At 48.9% G+C, this 23,510-nt stretch overlaps 2 long non-coding RNA genes across 3 annotated transcripts; one reads left to right on the forward strand and one right to left on the reverse strand.

Annotated features, from left to right (window-relative positions):
- Positions 1-1,088: 1,088 nt before the first annotated feature.
- LOC147004294 (uncharacterized) lies at positions 1,089-9,052 on the reverse strand. The gene is made up of 4 exons (XR_015047365.1): positions 8,794-9,052; positions 6,706-7,122; positions 6,057-6,114; positions 1,089-2,592 (listed from the first exon to the last, which is right to left on the reverse strand). It is a non-coding gene; the product is annotated as an uncharacterized LOC147004294 (long non-coding RNA).
- Positions 9,053-9,642: 590 nt separating this feature from the next.
- Positions 9,643-19,509, forward strand: LOC110293556 (uncharacterized). Of its 2 annotated transcripts, XR_002377815.2 has the most exons (5): positions 9,643-9,840; positions 11,822-11,888; positions 13,562-13,978; positions 14,570-14,627; positions 18,092-19,509. It is a non-coding gene; the product is annotated as an uncharacterized LOC110293556 (long non-coding RNA). The 2 variants fall into 2 exon arrangements; XR_002377814.2 differs by lacking the exon at positions 9,643-9,840 and having other exon boundaries at positions 11,721-11,888.
- Positions 19,510-23,510: the final 4,001 nt, after the last annotated feature.

A 23,510-nucleotide genomic window follows, 5' to 3' on the forward strand; every position in this document is an offset into this window, starting at 1 on the left:
AGGATAGGGTGTAGTCTCCGGAATAGCTCTGGGGCCTCTCAGCAGGTAGCAGTATCTTGAAGGGGAACAGTGATGGGTGGCTCACCAATAAAGTGATGTAGGGAGGAAGGTTCCACCCTAGGTAATCTCCTTAGTGGCAGCAAGGTCAAGGTCTGGCTCAGCCTGCTTCAGGCTGAGGGGAGGTTACATGGTTTCCCTTCTTCTACAATCCAGGGAAAGCATTCTCCCTCAAAGGGCTCATTAGACACTTGGGGTAAGTCCTCTCTTTTAGGCCAATTGATCAGTAACCTTATTAAAATTCTGCACTCTGGCTTCTTCAAGGTCCCTGAGACACACAGGAGACTCTTCAGGTACAGGGAGTCTGGAGCTTTAGCTTTCTAATTCTACCAGGACTGGAGACACATAGTGTGGCCTTAGGGGCAGCAGAAACACCACACACAGGAATCTCTCAGGCTATGGGGGCCCTGGGAAAAGATATGTTGTGGTGGTTGAACACCAACTGTTTCCACAGGATTCCAGGGGATCCTTTTTTTTTTTTTTTTTTAATGTATATGAGTACACTGTAGCTGTCTTCAGACACTTTAGAAGAGGGCATCAGATCCCGTTACAGATGGTTGTGAGCCACCATGTGGTTGCTGGGAATTGAACTCAGGACCTGTGGAAGAGCAGTCAGTGCTCTTTACCACTGAGCCATCTCTCCAGCCCTCCAGGGGATTCTGAACTGCAGGCCCAGGTCAGGGAACAGAGGTGAAGGTCATACTGATGGGAACAGATAGTGTCATAAGAAATCCTAAAATAAGTGTCTAAGATGCACTTCTTCTGAGTTAAAGAATTCTGTTCTTGGGAGAAGATATTTTCCTAGGAAACACCTCCCCACTTTTTAAAACCTAAATACACACACACACATCTCCTCCTAGGGTTATGTTTTTAGTTAAGGTGGGGGTGGTGAGGAGAGCATTTGAAGCCACTCAAAAAAGAAGAAATCATATTGAGTTTCATGCTTTAAATCTTGATATTGGACAAATAAGTTTACAGGACAGGGATTGATGATTTTTTCATTGTTTATTGACAACACAACCAAGCTGGAGGTGTGGGTGGTAGCCTCAGGGAACAAGGGTGCACCACAGAAAACAGTCATGATGACTAGCTATAGGAGGCACTAGGGGCCTCAGAGGATAAGGTACATGGGCAAATCTCAATACTCAGCATAAAGTTGGACCCTCAAGGATATTGCTGGAGTTCAGCTTAACTCCCCCCATACACATCCAAACCCTCATCTGAGTCCAGTGGAGGAAACCTTGGGCTTTAATACCTTCCCTTCCTAGGTCAAGTGACAAGAAAAATAATCCCTGAACTAACTTGGGCTTTGACTAACTCTGCAACTCGAAAGCTGTGCTTCTGGCAAAGACCCCTTCCTGCCAGGAGAAACCACTGAGCCAAGGTGTATAAAGCTCAAAGCATCAAGAGAAGACTGAAACCAAGGGCACATGAACAGGCTGCACCCAGAGGAGGAGGGAATTCGCACTGCTTATCCTCTTGGGGCCCAAGGCATAGCATTGAGGACAGAGGTGGCTCTGTAAAGGACACAGCAGTGCCATTTTCTAGTTTCCTCCTCTGAAACAAAGGAATGCTGCCCATTGTCACCCAGAGTGGGAAAATGAGCACACAAGAGAGAAAAATGGGACTGAAACCATAATCGTGCTTATAGCCTTGGTGGGAGCCTCAGGACACAGGTATACCACAGAAAGCAGTCCCAATGACTACAGGAGGCTCTAGGGGCTTCTAAATTTATGGAGGACCAGGTCATGACAAGAACATGACACCCGCATTGCCTAAGGTTTGAGACTACTTTCTGCAGTCCTAACACATTGTGTATGTATGATAGTGTGTTCAGTTTTGCAAACATGTATTTTAAACTAGCACTTTAGGAACACAAAAGAAACTCTGGATAAATACTAAGGCACCTGGGAGATCAGGTGAACTCCAGGGAGGACTATCCTAGGAAAAAGGAGGATCAGTGAACATTTAGCTTACAGGGAGCACAGAGGAATTTAACTGTGAGGATCCTGGAGAGTACATGTGTGTGTGCGGGAACCTTCAAGTCTCAAAACTGATGTGAGGAGTTGGTGGTCCAGCTGGGCAAATGGGCACAGAGTGACTTTCAGATCACAGGCCCAGATTTGTCAGCTTAGGAATTCTAACCTAGGACTGAAGCTCCAGGGAGAAGAACTTGATGCTTTTCTTGCTCACTCAAGAACAAAAAGAGACATATGAGGGTGGAGGGGAAGGACTGCTCCTGTGGGGTTACCGAGCCATGGGCTTTTCTCACTTCCTTTACTAGACTTCTTGTGTGTACCCTGGGCTGACCTGGTCGCTCACAGATCCTAAGGAGGGTAAAAAATACCCTCCTCTGTCCCTCTGCAGAGTCCCTTAGGGCAGGGTTTCTTCCTGAGCTCTGGTTTCACAACTCCACAAGGCTAACAGCAGGCAAGTCCCAGATATCCTCCTGTCTCCATCCTCCACAGTTGGGTTTGCAGGAGTTGGCAGGAAAGCTGGGCATGTGACAGGGGTGTGAGGATCTGAGATCTGGTCCTGTGGAGAATGGAAAAAGTTAACCTCCAAGCCATCTCTCTAGCACTTTCTCTTTTCTTTGGTGAGCAGTAGACCTCTATGGTCTGACATGGGACAGAAGTCCCATGTAACTTCCAGCTGGCCAAGCAGGTTGACAACAAGAACCAGACAGCAAGGGAAGCCAAGGCAAAGCCCAAGGGAGAAGGGACACAGTCTTTCCTCTTCTTTCCTCCACAGAGTGTCTGAAGGAATGTTGGAACTCAGAGAAACCAAGCAAATGTCCTCAGAGAAAGAGATAGGGTGAAGTAGACAAAGACAGAGGCAAGCTGGGCACCACAGAGACTAGGCTCACACGTGCACAGGCCTGGGGAGGCAATCCTGGTGGTGAAAGCTACACTCCTGACTCAGGCCTGAGGAATGGCCTGACCTCCTGTGAAGAGCTGCCCTAAGAGGCCCCAGGAGGCACATTGCCAACACTGCCTAAAGAACTGCCAATATCACTGTCCCCTCCCTGTCTGCCCCTAACCACCTCCAGTTCCTGAAGAAGCCTGGCACAAGGCAAGAACCTGTAGGAAGGACAAGGACAGCCACCTGGGAGGGAGAAATGAGCATCAGGACCTCTGGGCCTGTGCCCCATGGACCAGGAAGGTAGGAGAGTGACTCTGATCTGCTTCCATCTAGAGGGAGCTGCAGAGCTCCTTTGGAAAGTGAATGGAGGAACAGTTACAGACAGAGCTAAGATCTGAGAGGCTGACAGAGCTGAAGCTGTGTCCTGAGGAGGCAGAAAGGGAGGCTGGACCACCCCACACTATCCTCCACTAAGACAGGGGAAGTGGCTTTCAGTGCTGTCCGGCCTGCTCCACAGCACCCTGTCCAGTGCTCGAGGTCCTGGTTGCCCATTCCACATAAGCCAGGATCCCACTAATCAGGGACCATCCCCCTTCCCAGCCTGGCCTTTGCCCCTCTGTTCAGAGGCCACAGACACAACCTGGAGCCTCTTCATCCTGTATATTCCACATTCTTTAGGACATGTCATAGCCTGAGAGTTGGTGTCCCTCAAAATTCATATGTTATAACCTAATTTCCACTGTGAGAAAAGGAACAGGTTTGTGTAGATGAGCCAAAAAGATACTCACTCACGCACGCGCACGCGCGCACACACACACACACCACACACACAAACACACACATATACACACACTTACAGAAACCCCTTCATGAATGTGACTAGTGCCCTGAAGAACGTGGTCAGGGGTGGCTCTGTTAACCTCTGCCTATGGAACTCAGCTCTAAGGTGCTGTTCAGGAGCTCTGGGCTCGCACCAGGTGATCCATCTGTCAGGACTTTGGCCTTGGACTTCCCAAGTCCAGAGCTATTTTCAATCAATGACTGCTTATTTATCAGGGACTCATATTTTCTGTTGAAGCAGTTATCAGGATGCACATCCTCACCTGGCAAACACCCACTTTCAGGATCCAACAGGGCAGGAATGCTTGCCTATCCCAGGGGACAAGGAGGCCAGGGGACAGCTGGCTATGTGAGGGCCTGCTGGCTCCATGGTGCTCAGAGATTCTCCAAGTCCCTCCACATGGGAGAAGAGTGAAAAAAAGAGAAGAATCAATGAGCAACCCCAGAGAGGACCACAGGAGACTTCATAGAGACCAAGAGGGAAGGAGGCTGCCAGCCAAGGGAGGGCAGAGGATCCTGGGAGTGAACCCATTGTGGTCTGTGCTTCATCAACTATACTCCTGAGAGTGAAGAAGGGCCAGGAGATCCAGGCCACAGTGCTCGGTGACCCTGGAACAGAGCTCTGTCTATGGAGGACCAATGTGACTCAAGAGTGCCAGCCGGTCACTGGGCACATCACAGTTTCTGACAACCAAGACAGGGCTTTGCTGCGGCCAATGCAAGGAACACAGCTGCACAAGGATAGATGCAAGGCCCAGGCAGGGACCACAAAGCCAAGTTCCCCTGAGCACACAGGAAGGGGTAGGTATGTCTGCCGCCCCATCTCCAGCCCACCTCTGCACCACACCCACCCCAGACCCTGTCAGGAAGGGGATGAAGTCACAATCTGACAGTCAAGGAGTCTACAAGGACTAGTGCTGTTACCAGCAAGATGAAGGTCATACCAAGGTCATAAATGCCAAGATGCCAAGGCAATCGGGACAAAGGCAATATGTGAAGGCAACGCCATCCTCGCCACCAGGTCCTCCTGTCCGAGTTTAAGAGTCTCCTTGCCTAAGTGAGCACTCAGCAGACTGGGTAAACAGCCCAGGTTTACCTATGCCTCCATCAAAGGAAACCAGGAAGGGCAGTGGATTAGAAACTAAAGAGACAGAAGTGTGTCAGGCTCTTCACACTGATGTGGGGGGTGGGGGTGAGGGGCGAAGCAGAGGCAAAATGAACCCAGCCAGATATTCCAGGGGCTGCCCAAAGTGTGGGCACTCAGACATAGCCCTGCCAGCAAGGTGAAGGGGGTCAGAGGCTGGGATCAGCAGTGGAGTCCCTGTTTGCCTGCAGAGATGCTCTCCTTTACCATCCCAGCATCATCCTGCTCCCTGGTACCTCTGAAGCCAGGTTGTGTGGCAGCAGCATGACACACCACAAGGCGAGGCATTGGAAAACCTACAAAGGATGTGAGGCAGTCCAGTTCCCCCGCCCATTTAACATCCATGAGCTGGCTGCAGTCCTCAGTCTGCTGGGAGACCCGGGTTCAGCTGACCAGGACCTGCTGCAGGTCCCAGCCTGCAAGGCCTGCACCACAGCTTTCCAGGGGCCTGGCCTGACCACTGCCCCCTGACCTGGATGGGGAGAGAGGCTTCCTAGCATTCCACACATACCCATTTCTAGGCTCCTTCACTGCACCTGCTCAGAGGCCCGGTTATTAACACTGCTCCCCGTTTCTTGCTATCTCCCAGAAGAACAAAAGAATTACTAAACAGCCCTTAGAAATTTTATCACAGGACAATGAACCAAAGACCAGAGACTACGACCTAGACAGAGCAGAATACACCTATTTCCTCAGGACATTAGGTCCCAGGTGAGCCAGGCACAGGAGCCACGGGTGAGGGCTGCTCTCTTAGGAACTTCCCAATACCTTCCAGGTGGGGAAAGAGACACAGCTCCTTACCTCCTGGGATGGGAGGAGCATTTGAGCATGAGGTGACATTTACAACCTAAGCTTCAGTAGCACTCACTATGGCAGAGGGGCCATTGGTGGCAGGCAGGCCCTGATCCCCAGGGTCTACTGGGCTTTGGCCATCCTGCCTAGGGCACAACCAGCTCCACACATCCTCCAGGCCTCGCCTCTTCCTGTGCCTGGTGTCCATCAGGACAGGAGAGAGGATGATTCTGGCTCTGTGGTGTTTGGTGGAAAGGCCTGGCTCTGACTCCTCAGCAGGCTCCATGGCCACAGAGTGGGCTCCATGGTCGTTCAACAGGAAGCACACCCTCTCCAGACCCAAGAGAACACAGGGCCTCACCTCGGGAGGGTGAGAGAACCAGAGCAGTGGCTTTCAGGTGAAGTCAGCCAATCAGGTCCTGCGGAGAACAAGAGAGAGGACCTTCAGGGAACCTTTGCTTTTCTTGCCTTTCCAACAGGAGGGCTAAGTAGTCTTGGGAAGACAGCAAGGATGTTAACTCCAAACCAGGAGGACGACGAGGGAGAGGAAGAGGAGGTGGAGGAAGAGGAGGAGGAGGGGAGGAAGAGGTGGAGGAGGGGGAAAAGGAGGAGGAGGAGGGGGAGGAAGAGAAGGAGAAGGGGAAAGAGGAGGAGGAAGAGGAGTAATGACATCATAGCCGTGAGCAAGGAACCTCAAAACAGTCACACGTGGTATGTAGGTACCCTACCAGACACTGCTGTGGACTCTCCCTTCCCGGATAGGAACACATTACCCGACCTCTGAGTGGGACCCATGTCCCCACCAACTCACACCCACAGAGAGGGCGTCTACAAAGGGCACAGGTTTCCAGTGTCATGTGAACCAGTAGCCAGCAAGCACAGGGTCCTGGGCTGAAGGGCACAGGTCCAGAAACACATTGGGTGCCAAGGATCCGGCATGCCTTCAGCATGGCACTTTCTGTGGTGGTGAGGCCTTCCCACTGAAGCCACGCTCAAACCAAGGGAAGCACCTTGGGTAGGAGATCCACGGTAGCTGGAGTGTCCCATTCCTGCTGACCCAGAGCATCAGCCTGCCTTCACTGGGCACACTTCAGTAAGATAAAGAAAGCAGCACAGGTCAAGGAGGCACAGAGTGGGTGTGGTTTTAGGGAGCAGTCATCTGGCTGTCCCTTCAAGGACAGAGTGTAGCGGCTCTGTCTTGGCTCTGGTGGGTATGTCTCTTCTCTTTCGGCACAAAGATGGTGCCCGACTCAGGGCACCTTTCTTTTGGTGTGTGGCTCACATCTTCCTCACCTCCAGTACTCATGACTCACAGAAAATGCTCATCTTCTGTGCAAACGGCTTTCCTTAAGGGTTTCCGTGACCCCTGGACTCTTCTCCTGCTTGGCAGAACTCTGTGGACAGAGCTCACAAAACACAGGCAGGCCCTGGGTAGACAGACCACAGACAGACAGACAGACAGACAGGTTACTGTATGCATTCTTGCATGGCTCTCTTACTGGGTTATTTAATCCTTCTCTGAGGATCAGGTCTCTCTGGGAGTCTCTCTGGGAGACTCACTGAGGGTCCTGAGTCCCCACACACATGTGTATGCCCTGTCTCTGCACTGCCTCCCTGCTTCCCCCGCCCACTCCCTGCCAGGGCCCATCCTCTGCCATTGCTTTAGGGAACCTGGCTCCCCACCAATTGCTCCATGCAACCTGGCTCCCCAGCAGGGTGCCTTGCATTGAAGATCAGAATTTCCACAGCAGTCACAGTTGTTTCCCTGGGAAACGGGTCTCTTTTGAGACAAAAAAAAAAAAAAAAAAAAAAAATTGCCTTCCTCATCCTTGTCTTTTGGTTTTATTTTGTCTTTAGGCAGGGTCTCATTCAGCCCAGGCTGGCCTTGTAAGTTCTAGGTCAGCAAGGATGACATGCCTGACCCTCCTCCCCCAGATCCTCACACCTCCATCTCCTCCTGAATGCTAAGATTACAGTTGTGGCCTGCCACATCTGCTTTAAAGTGGCTCTGGGCATCCAAGCCAGGGCTTCTTTATGTGCCCCAGACAGGCAAGCAAGCACCCTGGCCACCAGGCTCTGGCCTATCCCCTCTGTCTCCTTAGGACCTGAGGCACTTTATCAGACAGGGTGTTGCTCTCCAGCATTGGCTTGTTGGAGTCACAGCAATGCCCCATGCGTGGGGCTCCTGAATGGAGAGCCAACAGTCTGAGCCACTGGAGAGGACTTAGCTTCAGAGCCTTGCTAACTCAGACCTGTTCTCAGTGTGGAGCCTGGGCTAAGCTATGATTCTCAGTGCTCCTGCCTCAGCCTTTGACCAACTAGAAGCACAGCCTGTGGCCCTGTGTCCAGCCTTGGCTATTAAGGCAGTGGTGAGCTAGTGCTATTCAGAAAAATTTAAAGAAAAACAAATTGCTGCTAGACCATTTTCAGACCTGGTGTCCTCAGCCAGCTGGATGCCTGCTAAGTTCTCAAACCTGTTTCCGGGGCAGGGTTCAAACTCAAGGGGTGTTAGGGAACGTCTGAAAAAACACTTGACATTGCTCTTTACCAAAAACGTGCCAGTGGATTGCTTTGAAATTAAAAGCCAATGCTACCTATTTGTGTGAGCAAGATTTGAACATTTCTAGGGAAGTCAAGGCCTTACCGGGTCATCACTATACCCTGAGAGTCATCACCATACCCTGAGAGGTGCAGGGGTCAGCAGGTGGTGGGAGGCAGATTTGGGGAGGTTCCCTTCCCTCTGTAAATTCACCATGAAGCAAAACCTAGGGTTTCCTGCTAAGCCCCAGACACCTCTTGCCCCTTGCTCACAAAGACTGGGGCTTTCTCTTCCCTGCCCACTGCTGCTGCGTTCTGGCCCTGTGCTGCTGCCTTGACTCTCAACACTGAGCAGGACAGAGGGGAGCTTTTGCTAATTGGCCGAGTCAGGGAAGATGGCCGCTTTACCCGGGGGCCCCAGGCTGTTGGTATTGCTGCCACCACAGAAGAGACTCTGCAGGCAGCCTCCCTCCATCCCACCTCCAAAGGTGTGACCAGAGCCTGCTCCTCAGCTCCACTAAAGTTAGTTTGGCGCTGGACCACAGAGATGATCTAAATACCCAGTTATGAGACGATTCCTCCAGACGACCGACTGACACCGACGGACCGTTGAAGGCCCACAGGAGCCTGGAAAAGGAAGGTCTTGCTTAAGTGGGGCTGTCTGCATCATCTGGGCATCGGAGAGAAGTCAGTTGGCAGTAAACTGAACGTTTCTTTGTAAATGAGTCTTCATGCACTTTTGATTCTTAGTCTCTTGGCTGACAGCCAAGTAAAGTCGCTTGATTTCCCTGCTTCTTGCCTAGGATCCGAGTAGGATTGTCTACCCTATCCATGGGCTTTTTGAGTTCAATTTCAAACTCACGCGCATGCCCTCTGCTGGCCGTTGGAGCGCAACGACATTTGCGTTGTGCTCGTGCAGGATTGGCTGTCAGCCCCCTTGGTAGGTGGGTTGCTATTGCTCTTATGAACCTCCATGACCAAAGCAACTTGGGGAGGAAAGGGTTTATAGTTGACTTAAGCTTCCACATCAAAGGAAGTAAGTTTAGGATCTCAAACAGAGCAGGAAGCTGGAGGCGGAAGCTGTTTGGTTTCTACTTATGGCCCAGTTGTATGTGCTATGCTCTGTGTATGCCTGGTACTAAGCCAGAGGTGGAGAAGACAGTCTCTTTGCTTTTAACTCGTTCAAAAGTACCTTTTCTCCATCATGTGTGTTGGACAAGACTGTTCCAGTTTCTCATAGGACGCAAAGCATCAAAAATGCGTTCCATCAGGATTCTGCCTTCTATTGGGAGAGATTCAACCAGTTGGATATGAAGTACTTGTGACCTTCTGTATATATAATCTTTTATTCTTTAACACAAACAGGATGATTAAGATAGAACATTTGGCTTGCTTCTTTTTAGGAATCATTGCTCAGAGATTTAAAGACATTACTTATCCCTGTCTGAAGGCCAAGGAAGAAAGGCACCATCTGCCAGAGAGGACCAGACAGGAGTCTGAAGTGTGCTTTCTTCTCATTTGACATGACCTTCAGAAAAATCACAGAGGACATTCTAAACATCTGCTATCCTGATTGCAGCTTGTCTGGCTTGAAAAGTCATCTTGAGGTACTGTAAGACAGCCTAGGGGACAGGCACCTACTGTTCTTGCTGAGAACCAGAATTATGTCCTCAGCATACATATCAAGTTCCATGTTTAACTGCAGTTCCACAGGATGTAGTGTTCTCTTCTGGCCTCCACGAGTGCCTGCAGCCAGATGTGCACAGTAACACATGCAGGAGTCACATATATTGATTTGAAAAAGCCACCTTGACTATTGAGGGCCAGAAAGGAAATATGGGTACAAAAATCCCTGGTTCTGGTTTTGTTTTGTTTTGTTTTGGTTTTGGTTTTTGTTGTTTTGTTTTGGTTTGTTTTTGAGACAGGGTTTCTCTATGTAGCCCTGGCTGTCCTGGAACTCACTTTGTAGACCAGGCTGGCCTCAAACTCAGAAATTCGCCTGCCTCTGCTTCCCAAGTTCTGGGATTAAAGGTGTGCGCCACCACGCCCAGCCCTGGTTCTGTTTTAACACTATCTTTTTTAAAAGTTACTTATTTGTATTTTATTTTATGCCTATTGAGTGTTCAGTATGTATGTATGTATGTATGTATGTATGTATGTATGTATGTATGTATGTAAGTATGCATGGGCACCAGGTACATGCAGTACCTGAGGAGGCCTGAAGAGGGCATCAGTTCCCCTGACCTGGAATTAACAGTTTCGAGCACACATGTTGGTATTAGAAAGCCACTGGGGAGCAGTAAGCAATCTTAACTGCTTAGTCATCTCTGGAACCCTCAACACGATCTCTTATACATTATGAGAACATATGCATATCTATTTATTTAAATATATAATGTAAATCAAAACTAATACTTACTTTCTTGATCTTATTTGAATTTGGCCTTTACATAAAATCTTTTTGTTTTTGTTTTTTGTTTGTTTGTATTTTGTTTTGTTTTTTGTTTTTTTGAGACAGAGTTTCTCTGTATAGCCCTGGCTGTCCTGGAACTCACTTTGTAGACCAGACTGGCCTTGAACTCAGAAATTCGCCTGCTTCTGCCTCCCAAGTGCTGGGATTAAAGGCATATGCCAACACACCTGGCTATGTAAAATCTTTTTAAGTGGTATTTGTTTAGACAGGTTGCTGTTGAAAACATAAATAGCAACCAGTAACTTCATTATAACACAATTCTATTTTTTTCATCCTTGGGTAGGTCAGTACAGGCATTCTCACCAGATCTCTCGCCTGTGTGGCTGTTCTTTGGACAGCTCCAGGACAATGGACTCCTGATCTTTTGAGGTTATGCCATCATTAACATATATTTGATATGTGACATCAGGGACAATTCGGATGCTTTTGAAGGGATGGGATTGTAAGGGAACAGATGGGGACACATGTAGGGGACAGTCATGTTCAAATAACCCGTTATTTCCAGACACATCGACTGGATCAGCATGCACCACTTAGATACCATCAACGCAAAAGCCCCCAGGATAGTGTCTTTAGTAAGGAATGGGAAGACCAGATAACTCAGACATAATTACATACTAAAACATAATAAAGGAGGAGGGGACTCAGCTATTAGTTACATATATTTTGTGCATTTTCTCTTTTCTTGACTTCTGATCACTCCTCCCCCAAATACTATGAACTGAGAGGTCGAAGCCTGGGAACCTAAGTGACTCCAACAGACCAATCAGGAGGAAGCCCTCATATTAATGCTCGACCTGCCGACCGTGGGCTCAAACGGCCAGCAGAGGGCGCGCGTGGCCTCTAGATTAACGGTTCCTTCCCATCCAGTTTCATAAACCAAATGATCCAGGAGGGTCTTTTAACTGCAGGCCCAATGTCTAGCGATATTGGCAAAACCCAAATTGGATCTGCTGAGGGTGTGAGATTTGGTGGCCATCCCTCAACGTCGGGAGTGAGTGAAAAGTTATGGGATCCTCTTTTCCAAAACAATGTTCGATTTGCTGCCAACTGACTTCTCTCCAATGCCCAGATGATGCAGACAGCCCCACTTAAGCAAGACCTTCCTTTTCCAGGCTCCTGTGGGCCTTCAACGGTCCGTCGGTGTCAGTCGGTCGTCTGGAGGAATCGTCTCATAACTGGGTATTTAGATCATCTCTGTGGTCCAGCGCCAAACTAACTTTAGTGGAGCTGAGGAGCAGGCTCTGGTCACACCTTTGGAGGTGGGATGGAGGGAGGCTGCCTGCAGAGTCTCTTCTGTGGTGGCAGCAATACCAACAGCCTGGGGCCCCCGGGTAAAGCGGCCATCTTCCCTGACTCGGCCAATTAGCAAAAGCTCCCCTCTGTCCTGCTCAGTGTTGAGAGTCAAGGCAGCAGCACAGGGCCAGAACGCAGCAGCAGTGGGCAGGGAAGAGAAAGCCCCAGTCTTTGTGAGCAAGGGGCAAGAGGTGTCTGGGGCTTAGCAGGAAACCCTAGGTTTTGCTTCATGGTGAATTTACAGAGGGAAGGGAACCTCCCCAAATCTGCCTCCCACCACCTGCTGACCCCTGCACCTCTCAGGGTATGGTGATGACTCTCAGGGTATAGTGATGACCCGGTAAGGCCTTGACTTCCCTAGAAATGTTCAAATCTTGCTCACACAAATAGGTAGCATTGGCTTTTAATTTCAAAGCAATCCACTGGCACGTTTTTGGTAAAGAGCAATGTCAAGTGTTTTTTCAGACGTTCCCTAACACCCCTTGAGTTTGAACCCTGCCCCGGAAACAGGTTTGAGAACTTAGCAGGCATCCAGCTGGCTGAGGAGACCGGGTCTGAAAATGGTCTAGCAGCAATTTGTTTTTCTTTAAATTTTTCTGAATAGCACTAGCTCACCACTGCCTTAATAGCCAAGGCTGGACACAGGGCCACAGGCTGTGCTTCTAGTTGGTCAAAGGCTGAGGCAGGAGCACTGAGAATCATAGCTTAGCCCAGGCTCCACACTGAGAACAGGTCTGAGTTAGCAAGGCTCTGAAGCTAAGTCCTCTCCAGTGGCTCAGACTGTTGGCTCTCCATTCAGGAGCCCCACGCATGGGGCATTGCTGTGACTCCAACAAGCCAATGCTGGAGAGCAACACCCTGTCTGATAAAGTGCCTCAGGTCCTAAGGAGACAGAGGGGATAGGCCAGAGCCTGGTGGCCAGGGTGCTTGCTTGCCTGTCTGGGGCACATAAAGAAGCCCTGGCTTGGATGCCCAGAGCCACTTTAAAGCAGATGTGGCAGGCCACAACTGTAATCTTAGCATTCAGGAGGAGATGGAGGTGTGAGGATCTGGGGGAGGAGGGTCAGGCATGTCATCCTTGCTGACCTAGAACTTACAAGGCCAGCCTGGGCTGAATGAGACCCTGCCTAAAGACAAAATAAAACCAAAAGACAAGGATGAGGAAGGCAATTTTTTTTTTTTTTTTTTTTTTTTTTGTCTCAAAAGAGACCCGTTTCCCAGGGAAACAACTGTGACTGCTGTGGAAATTCTGATCTTCAATGCAAGGCACCCTGCTGGGGAGCCAGGTTGCATGGAGCAATTGGTGGGGAGCCAGGTTCCCTAAAGCAATGGCAGAGGATGGGCCCTGGCAGGGAGTGGGCGGGGGAAGCAGGGAGGCAGTGCAGAGACAGGGCATACACATGTGTGTGGGGACTCAGGACCCTCAGTGAGTCTCCCAGAGAGACTCCCAGAGAGACCTGATCCTCAGAGAAGGATTAAATAACCCAGTAAGAGAGCCATGCAAGAATGCATACAGTAACCTGTCTGTCTGTCTGTCTGTCTGTGGTCTGTCTACCCAGGGCCTGCCTGTGTTTTGTGAGCTCTGTCCACAGAGTTCTGCCAAGCAGGAGAAGAGTCCAGGGGTCACGGAAACCCTTAAGGAAAGCCGTTTGCACAGAAGATGAGCATTTTCTGTGAGTCATGAGTACTGGAGGTGAGGAAGATGTGAGCCACACACCAAAAGAAAGGTGCCCTGAGTCGGGCACCATCTTTGTGCCGAAAGAGAAGAGACATACCCACCAGAGCCAAGACAGAGCCGCTACACTCTGTCCTTGAAGGGACAGCCAGATGACTGCTCCCTAAAACCACACCCACTCTGTGCCTCCTTGACCTGTGCTGCTTTCTTTATCTTACTGAAGTGTGCCCAGTGAAGGCAGGCTGATGCTCTGGGTCAGCAGGAATGGGACACTCCAGCTACCGTGGATCTCCTACCCAAGGTGCTTCCCTTGGTTTGAGCGTGGCTTCAGTGGGAAGGCCTCACCACCACAGAAAGTGCCATGCTGAAGGCATGCCGGATCCTTGGCACCCAATGTGTTTCTGGACCTGTGCCCTTCAGCCCAGGACCCTGTGCTTGCTGGCTACTGGTTCACATGACACTGGAAACCTGTGCCCTTTGTAGACGCCCTCTCTGTGGGTGTGAGTTGGTGGGGACATGGGTCCCACTCAGAGGTCGGGTAATGTGTTCCTATCCGGGAAGGGAGAGTCCACAGCAGTGTCTGGTAGGGTACCTACATACCACGTGTGACTGTTTTGAGGTTCCTTGCTCACGGCTATGATGTCATTACTCCTCTTCCTCCTCCTCTTTCCCCTTCTCCTTCTCTTCCTCCCCCTCCTCCTCCTCCTTTTCCCCCTCCTCCACCTCTTCCTCCCCTCCTCCTCCTCTTCCTCCACCTCCTCTTCCTCTCCCTCGTCGTCCTCCTGGTTTGGAGTTAACATCCTTGCTGTCTTCCCAAGACTACTTAGCCCTCCTGTTGGAAAGGCAAGAAAAGCAAAGGTTCCCTGAAGGTCCTCTCTCTTGTTCTCCGCAGGACCTGATTGGCTGACTTCACCTGAAAGCCACTGCTCTGGTTCTCTCACCCTCCCGAGGTGAGGCCCTGTGTTCTCTTGGGTCTGGAGAGGGTGTGCTTCCTGTTGAACGACCATGGAGCCCACTCTGTGGCCATGGAGCCTGCTGAGGAGTCAGAGCCAGGCCTTTCCACCAAACACCACAGAGCCAGAATCATCCTCTCTCCTGTCCTGATGGACACCAGGCACAGGAAGAGGCGAGGCCTGGAGGATGTGTGGAGCTGGTTGTGCCCTAGGCAGGATGGCCAAAGCCCAGTAGACCCTGGGGATCAGGGCCTGCCTGCCACCAATGGCCCCTTTGCCATAGTGAGTGCTACTGAAGCTTAGGTTGTAAATGTCACCTCATGCTCAAATGCTCCTCCCATCCCAGGAGGTAAGGAGCTGTGTCTCTTTCCCCACCTGGAAGGTATTGGGAAGTTCCTAAGAGAGCAGCCCTCACCCGTGGCTCCTGTGCCTGGCTCACCTGGGACCTAATGTCCTGAGGAAATAGGTGTATTCTGCTCTGTCTAGGTCGTAGTCTCTGGTCTTTGGTTCATTGTCCTGTGATAAAATTTCTAAGGGCTGTTTAGTAATTCTTTTGTTCTTCTGGGAGATAGCAAGAAACGGGGAGCAGTGTTAATAACCGGGCCTCTGAGCAGGTGCAGTGAAGGAGCCTAGAAATGGGTATGTGTGGAATGCTAGGAAGCCTCTCTCCCCATCCAGGTCAGGGGGCAGTGGTCAGGCCAGGCCCCTGGAAAGCTGTGGTGCAGGCCTTGCAGGCTGGGACCTGCAGCAGGTCCTGGTCAGCTGAACCCGGGTCTCCCAGCAGACTGAGGACTGCAGCCAGCTCATGGATGTTAAATGGGCGGGGGAACTGGACTGCCTCACATCCTTTGTAGGTTTTCCAATGCCTCGCCTTGTGGTGTGTCATGCTGCTGCCGCACAACCTGGCTTCAGAGGTACCAGGGAGCAGGATGATGCTGGGATGGTAAAGGAGAGCATCTCTGCAGGCAAACAGGGACTCCACTGCTGATCCCAGCCTCTGACCCCCTTCACCTTGCTGGCAGGGCTATGTCTGAGTGCCCACACTTTGGGCAGCCCCTGGAATATCTGGCTGGGTTCATTTTGCCTCTGCTTCGCCCCTCACCCCCACCCCCCACATCAGTGTGAAGAGCCTGACACACTTCTGTCTCTTTAGTTTCTAATCCACTGCCCTTCCTGGTTTCCTTTGATGGAGGCATAGGTAAACCTGGGCTGTTTACCCAGTCTGCTGAGTGCTCACTTAGGCAAGGAGACTCTTAAACTCGGACAGGAGGACCTGGTGGCGAGGATGGCGTTGCCTTCACATATTGCCTTTGTCCCGATTGCCTTGGCATCTTGGCATTTATGACCTTGGTATGACCTTCATCTTGCTGGTAACAGCACTAGTCCTTGTAGACTCCTTGACTGTCAGATTGTGACTTCATCCCCTTCCTGACAGGGTCTGGGGTGGGTGTGGTGCAGAGGTGGGCTGGAGATGGGGCGGCAGACATACCTACCCCTTCCTGTGTGCTCAGGGGAACTTGGCTTTGTGGTCCCTGCCTGGGCCTTGCATCTATCCTTGTGCAGCTGTGTTCCTTGCATTGGCCGCAGCAAAGCCCTGTCTTGGTTGTCAGAAACTGTGATGTGCCCAGTGACCGGCTGGCACTCTTGAGTCACATTGGTCCTCCATAGACAGAGCTCTGTTCCAGGGTCACCGAGCACTGTGGCCTGGATCTCCTGGCCCTTCTTCACTCTCAGGAGTATAGTTGATGAAGCACAGACCACAATGGGTTCACTCCCAGGATCCTCTGCCCTCCCTTGGCTGGCAGCCTCCTTCCCTCTTGGTCTCTATGAAGTCTCCTGTGGTCCTCTCTGGGGTTGCTCATTGATTCTTCTCTTTTTTTCACTCTTCTCCCATGTGGAGGGACTTGGAGAATCTCTGAGCACCATGGAGCCAGCAGGCCCTCACATAGCCAGCTGTCCCCTGGCCTCCTTGTCCCCTGGGATAGGCAAGCATTCCTGCCCTGTTGGATCCTGAAAGTGGGTGTTTGCCAGGTGAGGATGTGCATCCTGATAACTGCTTCAACAGAAAATATGAGTCCCTGATAAATAAGCAGTCATTGATTGAAAATAGCTCTGGACTTGGGAAGTCCAAGGCCAAAGTCCTGACAGATGGATCACCTGGTGCGAGCCCAGAGCTCCTGAACAGCACCTTAGAGCTGAGTTCCATAGGCAGAGGTTAACAGAGCCACCCCTGACCACGTTCTTCAGGGCACTAGTCACATTCATGAAGGGGTTTCTGTAAGTGTGTGTATATGTGTGTGTTTGTGTGTGTGGTGTGTGTGTGTGTGCGCGCGTGCGCGTGCGTGAGTGAGTATCTTTTTGGCTCATCTACACAAACCTGTTCCTTTTCTCACAGTGGAAATTAGGTTATAACATATGAATTTTGAGGGACACCAACTCTCAGGCTATGACATGTCCTAAAGAATGTGGAATATACAGGATGAAGAGGCTCCAGGTTGTGTCTGTGGCCTCTGAACAGAGGGGCAAAGGCCAGGCTGGGAAGGGGGATGGTCCCTGATTAGTGGGATCCTGGCTTATGTGGAATGGGCAACCAGGACCTCGAGCACTGGACAGGGTGCTGTGGAGCAGGCCGGACAGCACTGAAAGCCACTTCCCCTGTCTTAGTGGAGGATAGTGTGGGGTGGTCCAGCCTCCCTTTCTGCCTCCTCAGGACACAGCTTCAGCTCTGTCAGCCTCTCAGATCTTAGCTCTGTCTGTAACTGTTCCTCCATTCACTTTCCAAAGGAGCTCTGCAGCTCCCTCTAGATGGAAGCAGATCAGAGTCACTCTCCTACCTTCCTGGTCCATGGGGCACAGGCCCAGAGGTCCTGATGCTCATTTCTCCCTCCCAGGTGGCTGTCCTTGTCCTTCCTACAGGTTCTTGCCTTGTGCCAGGCTTCTTCAGGAACTGGAGGTGGTTAGGGGCAGACAGGGAGGGGACAGTGATATTGGCAGCTCTTTAGGCAGTGTTGGCAATGTGCCTCCTGGGGCCTCTTAGGGCAGCTCTTCACAGGAGGTCAGGCCATTCCTCAGGCCTGAGTCAGGAGTGTAGCTTTCACCACCAGGATTGCCTCCCCAGGCCTGTGCACGTGTGAGCCTAGTCTCTGTGGTGCCCAGCTTGCCTCTGTCTTTGTCTACTTCACCCTATCTCTTTCTCTGAGGACATTTGCTTGGTTTCTCTGAGTTCCAACATTCCTTCAGACACTCTGTGGAGGAAAGAAGAGGAAAGACTGTGTCCCTTCTCCCTTGGGCTTTGCCTTGGCTTCCCTTGCTGTCTGGTTCTTGTTGTCAACCTGCTTGGCCAGCTGGAAGTTACATGGGACTTCTGTCCCATGTCAGACCATAGAGGTCTACTGCTCACCAAAGAAAAGAGAAAGTGCTAGAGAGATGGCTTGGAGGTTAACTTTTTCCATTCTCCACAGGACCAGATCTCAGATCCTCACACCCCTGTCACATGCCCAGCTTTCCTGCCAACTCCTGCAAACCCAACTGTGGAGGGATGGAGACAGGAGGATATCTGGGACTTGCCTGCTGTTAGCCTTGTGGAGTTGTGAAACCAGAGCTCAGGAAGAAACCCTGCCCTAAGGGACTCTGCAGAGGGACAGAGGAGGGTATTTTTTACCCTCCTTAGGATCTGTGAGCGACCAGGTCAGCCCAGGGTACACACAAGAAGTCTAGTAAAGGAAGTGAGAAAAGCCCATGGCTCGGTAACCCCACAGGAGCAGTCCTTCCCCTCCACCCTCATATGTCTCTTTTTGTTCTTGAGTGAGCAAGAAAAGCATCAAGTTCTTCTCCCTGGAGCTTCAGTCCTAGGTTAGAATTCCTAAGCTGACAAATCTGGGCCTGTGATCTGAAAGTCACTCTGTGCCCATTTGCCCAGCTGGACCACCAACTCCTCACATCAGTTTTGAGACTTGAAGGTTCCCGCACACACACATGTACTCTCCAGGATCCTCACAGTTAAATTCCTCTGTGCTCCCTGTAAGCTAAATGTTCACTGATCCTCCTTTTTCCTAGGATAGTCCTCCCTGGAGTTCACCTGATCTCCCAGGTGCCTTAGTATTTATCCAGAGTTTCTTTTGTGTTCCTAAAGTGCTAGTTTAAAATACATGTTTGCAAAACTGAACACACTATCATACATACACTATGTGTTAGAACTGCAGAAAGCAGTCTCAAACCTTAGGCAATGCGGGTGTCATGTTCTTGTCATGACCTGGTCCTCCATAAATTTAGAAGCCCCTAGAGCCTCCTGTAGTCATTGGGACTGCTTTCTGTGGTATACCTGTGTCCTGAGGCTCCCACCAAGCCTGTAGACATGATTATCTTTTGAGTCTGATTGTCTGCTCCTGTGGTGCGTTTTAGAGTGGAGGTGTTGAGCATACCTTTCAAGCTCTACACAGCATCATGTGCAGCCTCTTCCTGTGATGCTTTCACTCAGCCTTCTAGCTCTTGACTCTGCATTTTTTCCTGATAGAGCTCACTTGACTTTTGACAGATTGCCCAGCATCCAAAGGTAGAGTCAGTCTGCCCAAGGTAGAGTCAGGGGTCTTGTCTTGTTATCCTTTTGACAGAGGACAGGAAGAAGGGCCAGCCTATTTGAGTTCACACAGTGCAATCTCTTTCCTTCATTGGGCTCAGGGGACCTTTTGACTGTGTGCAAGGGCTGGGCTAAACAGTAGAAGCTTGTGGGTCTCAACTCTCAGTTGCATATTGAAATGGTCTGGAACCTCGGTCTTTTCTCCCTCTTTACTTTAAATTTCAGATTCATGTGTCCACATATCTGCAATGTATTTTCTAATTTTGTCATACATGTATGTCTCCCAGTTGCAAAATTGTGTATTAAAAATCATAATCCTAGTTGACTTTCAGGAATTACACTTTTGTTCCTGGTAGGGAGCAGGCTGTGTAGCAGGAAGAGTGCTGTGAGAATGGTACAGCATGGGCTTATGTGTGAGTCTCTTTAAAGTGTGAGTTTTTTTTTAACCAAAGCTAAAAGGTACATATTATATGTTCCATGAGAATGATTATTCTAGAATGAATTTTCACAGGTATCTTTTCAAATATTTAAAATATTTGGGGATGGTGAGATGGCTCAGTGGGTAAGAGCACCCGACTGCTCTTCCCAAGGTCTAGAGTTCAAATCCCAGCAACCACATGGTGGCTCACAACCACCCGAAATGAGGTCTGACACCCTCTTCTGGTGAGTCTGAAGACAGCTACAGTGTACTTACCTATAATAAATAAATAAATCTTAAAAAAAAAGATAAGAAAAAAAATATTTGTAATCTTTTAAATATTTAAAATTACATCTGTCATCAAGGAAAATTAATGATTTTCACTGTCCAACATGATGATTAAAAGTCTGAGATGAAGATAGATATGATGTCATCAACAGGAAATGCTGAATGTTTTGTAAGTGTTCTGTAAGTCTCATTTTTGTTCCCAGTGCTGGCCAAGAAGAGTAAATAATGTGATTAGAGGCTGGAGAGATGGCATGAATCATAGCTTAAGAACAGGTTGTTTTGGGGAGGCGCTACATTCTGTTTCTAGTGCCCACATTGTGCTTGACAATCATTGAAGTCTAGTTCTAAGGGAACTGACCATTTTTACCTATGTGTATGCAGGTAAAACACTCATACACAAAAATATGTATTTAAAAAACATTTTAAAAATATTTTATGAATATGAGTATTCCATCTGCATACCAGAAGGGAGCATCAGATCACATTATAGATGATTGTGAGCCATCATGTGATTGCTGGGAATTGAATTCGGGACCTCTGGAAGAACAGCCAGTGCTCTTAATCACTGATCTATCTCTCTGGCCCCTAATATGCACATTTAAAGAAATACAATTATTTATACAAGAAAGAACTTTAGTGTTATATAAAAAGACAGAGTCTCAGAGATTCATTTTTAAATAAGGAAACTTTAATATCATTTTTTTGTTTTTTTGTTTTTGTTTTTGTTTTTCGATACAGGGTTTTTCTGTATAGCCCTAGCTATCTGGGAACTCACTCTGTAGACCAGGCTGGCCTAGAATTCAGAAATCTGCCTGCCTCCCAAGTGCTAGGATTAAAGGCGTGCGCCACCACTGCCTGGCCAATTTCTTTTTTAAAAGTCTTTTTAATGTGTGTGTGTGCATTGTGTGTATGTGCATTGGGTGTGTGTGCTGGTATCTGTCACAGAAGGGGGTGTCAGATGTAGATTTAGACGTGGGTGTAAGTCACCTAATGCAGGTGTTGGGAACCAAACTGAAGTCTTCCACAGGAGTAGTAAGTGTTCATAACTGCAGAGCCCTGTCTCCAGCTCACTCCTCCATGCCCAAACTCTTTCTTAGTGTCTCTGGTAGTAGAGCACTCCACCACACACTCAGGCAAAACCAAGATTCAGGATTGTGATGGAGAAATGTATTTCATAGAGAGTCAAAGGTGAAACAAGGCTGCATTTATTTCAAATGTAAAACGTGCTTCAGTAAATAGAGTAAAGCCTACCACTTAGGACAGGTGTGCGCAGATCCACAGGTATCTTTTAACAAAGGGTAACTAAGAGATTTTGATGGCTCTTGTTACATTGTTCAAGTTGCAAAACAAAAACAAAACAAAACCCACTACTTCTTTCCAACACTGTTTAAAGTATATACAATATGTAACAAAACTTTCAGAACTTTTCTTAGTTAACAAAGCAATGAAGGTTATGATCAAGGTCTGGGAGCAGAGTGCTGGGGATATAAGTTTGTACATCATTTTAACCTTAAGTAAGCACAGGGTAATGTTGCAGATAACCCTGGGGCTAATTATATTTGATGTTAAATCTGTTCTCCTGTGAGGGGTTGCAAACAAGGAATGAGTCAGCACTCAGGTAAACTCCTGTAAACATGCTTCCCACCTTAATTTGTAAAGTAAAGGAGAGCTGATGATTGGGCAGATAAAAAGGAAGGTGGAACAGAAGGGGGGAGAGGGAGAGGGAGAGAGAGAGAGAGAGAGAGAGAGAGAGAGAGAGAGAGAGGGAGAGGGAGAGAGAGAGAGAGAAGAAGGAGGAGGAGGAGGAGGAGGAGGAGGAGGAGGAGAAGGAGGAGAAGAAGGAGAAAATGGAAGAGGGAGAGGATGAAGATGAGGAGGAGGAAAAGAAAAGCAGAGCAGAAGCACATGGCCTGGAGAAACTGCAAGTTCTAAGGGGTCTCATAAGCTGTGGAAGATGGTAGTAGAGTGGTAGATCTGCACACAGCATGTAATCATATGCACTGTGTCATGTTTTCATTGCCGAGGCATATTTGGGTGGAGATTTACCGCAACAGGGTAATTACTTTTTTTTTGGTGTGAAGAGACACCATGACCAAGGCAACTCTTAAAAAGGACAACATTTAATTGGGTCTGACTTTCAGTTTCAGAGGTTCAGTCCATTATTGTCATTGTGGGAAGCATTGCAGCGTCCAAGCATACATAGTTCTAGAGAAGGAGATGAGAGTTCTACTTCTTGATCTGCAGGCAAGGAGGTGACTGTCTCAATACTAGGTGCTGCTTGAGCATGTATAAGATGTCAAAGCTCATCTCCATATTCTCAGTAACATACTTCCTCCAACAAGGCTAAGCCATACCTCCTAACCTTGCCACTCCCTATGGGCCAAGCATTTAAACACATCAGTCTATGGGGCCCATTCCTATTCAAACCGATGTACTATCCTTGATATCAGTGATTGAGGTATTGCTGGGAATTTCATCTGACACCAAGTGAGTAATTTATTATAGTCTTCGGTGAGATACCCCTCAGATAATACATGTTTCCGTGAATCATTTGGTCCTTAACAAATATTTCTGGTGTCTGAAGTCTCCTGCCTACTGAGCAGTAAAAACAGATCAGGTTGAAAGGGCAAAGTTCCCTCCCTCTCACAGCCCTTTCCAAGCCTTGTCGCTACAATTCCTCATCTTTCTTGAACCACTCCCTATCCTGGTAGAATTGAAAAGCTAATTCTTTGGACTCACCATGGATCTCCATCTTTTGTGTTCTAGTGGGACCTGGAAAGAAGGGAATATTCTTGACAGGTGATGCTTGCCAAGGATAATTATTTTGTTCTCCCTCTTCATAGTAGCACCGATGAGTTATTTTTCCACTGGAAGCCATTGTATATAGTTTATTTAAGACAAAAGGCAAAGTGATGCTTTCATACCACTTTAAAGATAAGATGTGAAAGACAATAAAGAAAAATAGTCCATTTATTTTCTGGTGGAGCATCACACCTTTTCTGGTGGGTGCTTCACACACACTGCTGAGTGGAGTCAGTATTGCTACCATGGCAACTGGTAGAGCACACCATTGCTTAGACCTGTAGTGTCAGAGTGAATGATGTCAGATTGATCTGCATGGTGAATATTTGGGTAACAGAGAAAGGCAAATTTGGGGCCATGGTGGGTGCACTGGGCAGTGGTTGTGTTCCAGACTGCCATTGAAAGATCCACAACGTGAGGACTCCCCCACGTTCTGACTCAGGAGAGGCAACACCCCAAATCACTCACGAGAAATGGTCTTGATGCAAATTGTAAGAGGACTTTTGTTTCAAGACTTGGGCCCACAGTCATACACCACACAGGGGTAGAGGACTGTGGTGCCCCAAGTAGCTGGGAGAGGGGGTATTTAAAGGAAAAAACACAACTCAAGGGGCTGGGAAGGGTGTTGTTGGAAAATACCAAAAATACCAGTTAAGAGTCAATAAACTAGTAATGACATCTCATAAGTCAGAATATATAAATAAAGCAATTCAAAGCCCCTATGCTCCAGTTCAAAATCATAATTATATGCTATTCTCATGATTCTTGTGGGTTTCCCTGATGCTGTTTGTATTTT

The sequence above is a fragment of the Mus caroli genome, unplaced genomic scaffold (genome assembly GCF_978045245.1).
Source record: "Mus caroli unplaced genomic scaffold, Mus_caroli_1 scaffold_6, whole genome shotgun sequence".
In the NCBI taxonomy this organism is placed as follows: domain Eukaryota; kingdom Metazoa; phylum Chordata; class Mammalia; order Rodentia; family Muridae; genus Mus; species Mus caroli.